Source organism: Nipponia nippon, unplaced genomic scaffold (assembly GCF_047370975.1).
Source record: "Nipponia nippon isolate SJK-2023a ecotype South Korea unplaced genomic scaffold, ASM4737097v1 scaffold_31, whole genome shotgun sequence".
NCBI lineage: Eukaryota > Metazoa > Chordata > Aves > Pelecaniformes > Threskiornithidae > Nipponia > Nipponia nippon.
The window spans coordinates 6,296,581-6,299,589 of record NW_028262349.1 but is presented as its reverse complement, the minus strand read 5'-3'; positions in this window follow the sequence as shown (position 1 = coordinate 6,299,589).

Sequence of the window (3,009 nt, the reverse complement as noted above, 5' to 3'; positions counted from 1 at the left end):
CTTGTAGGCATTTAGCAGTTGCTTTGTTCACATGGCATTCTAGCCAGGTCTGCCTGGAGCACCTGCTTCGCCTTCTCTTTCTGGGGGTTTCCATCTGGTTTTAGGGGGGAGGGTTGTTTGTTGGGGTTTTTGTTTGTTTTTCAAACTACAAAGATCAATGCGGAAAAACCCCAATAGCAACTCAATGCAATATCTCCAGCTCAAGTATGTAAACTGGCAATGAGTTACATACCTTGACTAGTCCAGTACTGTACAAATCGGGTGACCCTGGTGCACCAGTTTGGCTGCGACTGTTCGGACCCTGATCCCGGGCAGTTCAATCACTTCCATCGCAAACCAAGGCTGTGCTTTTTTGTCTTTCAAAAACCTCCCTGACTAGCTTAACGTAGAACTTAATGTTGTACAGGAAAATGTGAAGATATGTTCAGTGTAGCTGACTGATTTTATGTGATGATTGCAGATACGCATCCCACACCAAACTTGAGTTAAAATGCTCAAAGTAAGGAAAGTAATGTTAATGTTAAAAGTAATGTTGATGCGCTTCTTGTTTACGTCTTTCACATACTAAGCCTTTAGCTAACGATCTGAAAATTCAGGAATAAGGATTCTATTTCTGAAAACTTGTATGTGTTCAGGGGAAGTACTTGGTTTAGTAAAAAAACAAAAAACAAAAAAACCCAACAAAAAAACCCCAAACAAACCAATCTAAAACAACACCAACCAACCCCACTGTAAGACCCATTAAAAATAATAATTAAAAAAAAACCCAACCTCTTTGGATCACAGGAGAGAGGATCAGATTCTCTCCTGGGTCTGAAATTACTAAATATCAGTGTGTTGGACCAAGTGTTTGGTTTTGACTGTGCCCTCCTGAAGGGCTGCGCAAATGCAGCTGACGGTAGAATGCAACCTGAAAGCCTTTACGAAGGGTGACAACTAAGGGAGACTAAGTATCCCAAACCCACTTTTAATTTGGGGGATTTCTTTTTCTTGTCACAAATGAAGAGCATTTAAAATGAAATATATGAAAAAGAAACAGAAAAAATATTCAAAAATACATTCTGTTTTTACCAGCGGCAGTAAAAACCAGCACATCCACATATGTAAGAATTAATGAAAATATTTAATGTTTTCTCTAAACTCGGACAAATGCCAGAAGACAGAAAATCTGCAGCACAGCATATTTTCCGATAGGTTTATTACCATGTCTAATAGAAGGCTTCATTTAGAAAACTGTTGGTTTCATTTTTTTCCCTTCTTTTATATTAACCGTACCAAATTTCTTGAACTTTTTATGTGATGTCTTGATCTCAGATAATCAAACTTTTCCTTCAGAAGCTGCTCTTTTCTTACGGTAGCCCTCAGTATGTCTTTTGTTAAGAATGCCTTGCAAGTCTTGATAGCGTTTTTCAGACGTCTGTGTTTCAGATTTGGGGTTTGCATCCACGATTCATTGCTCAGACCGAGAACATCTCGTGACTGTAATCCTCCTGCCTGTAGATTTCTCACTATGCTGGGAAGTAGCACTGCCTGTGGAGCCAGAAAGAAACTAGCTCGTAAACAGTACTGAAAGAACATGATTTTGAGCTGTAAGAATGTGGCTACATTCATTAATGAATTAATACGCCGTTTGGGAGATGCTGTGTATTTACCTGCAGCTCTTACTTTGTTCTCTGGTATCTGATGGGCAACAGAGTGCTTAGAGAATTTAAAGGTAGCTTTCTACTTGACCCCAAACCATGTTCTCCTGTAAAGTTCTTGCTTTGAAAGCTCTTTCAAAACACAATACTTGGGTCCACGTATATGCTCAGTGTCTCCTGGATATCTCGCCCTACCGTTTGTAGAACTTTTCCTGGCTAGACAATTAAAAAAAAAAAAAGGCAGCAGCCGATATTGGGTGTTGCCTTGAAGTAAATGCTTACGTACGGCTATTTTAGTGCAAGATCCTGCAGTGTTGTTCTTGTCTGTCTTCTCTTTAGCCCCGGAGTCGGGTAGTGCGTATATTGCTGGTTTCTTGCACTACACTGGCTGTTCCAGGATGTAAAGCCCTGTGATATTTCTTTTTAATGGCAGCTTTGTTGATTATCAATTAACAAAACAGAGTATTTTGTATATGCTTTCATCGTTTGGCGTGTTATTTGTAGTACATTCATGGGTAAATAAGCTGGCTAAGCAGTAACGTGCAACCAGTGCGTACTGACACTTGACACGCATCCCATTGACCCAAGTAAGTGTTTGAAATGTGGACATACCAGCAGATCCAAATATTTGTCCAAAGCCCGCAGAGGTGGTGCCTTTTTCCATGACAAATACGATCTCTGATGTTTTAAAATAAAATCTCTGGAAGGGCTGTGTGCTCAGGAAAACGAGGACATTATTATTAGAGAGTCCAGAAGAGAACAGGAATTGTGATCAGAGGTTCAGAAACCATCAGCATCAAGGAAAGATGAATTTTTAGGTATTTTATCTCGAGTGTGGTTTCCCAGCTGGCAGCAGGACGTGAAGCACAGTCGCACTAACGAGCTCTTCAGCTTTTCCATTTAGGCTCTATGCCGATGGTGCCGGGTAGGATGGAGAGGGAAGGGATAAGACAAAAGCGAAGGTGGTTCAGAAAGCATGAGGAGACACTGGAAAAGAATGGCAGTGGAAGAGTTTACTCCAGAGAGGTCCAAAACTACTACTCCAAAGAGAAGACCTAAGGGCATGTATCCAAAAATCTGAAATGCTACTGCAAATTGGAAAAACAAATGATTTTTTGTTTTTCAAGGAGGGATGGCATTAGAATTAATAGACTTAAATTACAGTAAGGGAATCGTGGGGCTGGTGGCAGAAAAATCTCTAAAAACGGCTAACAACTTGAGTGGTTAGCCATGGGAAGCCTGTGAGAGCTCTGTGGGGTAGGGCTGTTTCCAATGCAGGCCATTGCTGAGCTCATCTGGTTCTGAGAGCAAAGAGTGTAACCACATAGACAAGAGCCACGTCGTGCCACTTGCGTCGGGGGCCAGCGAA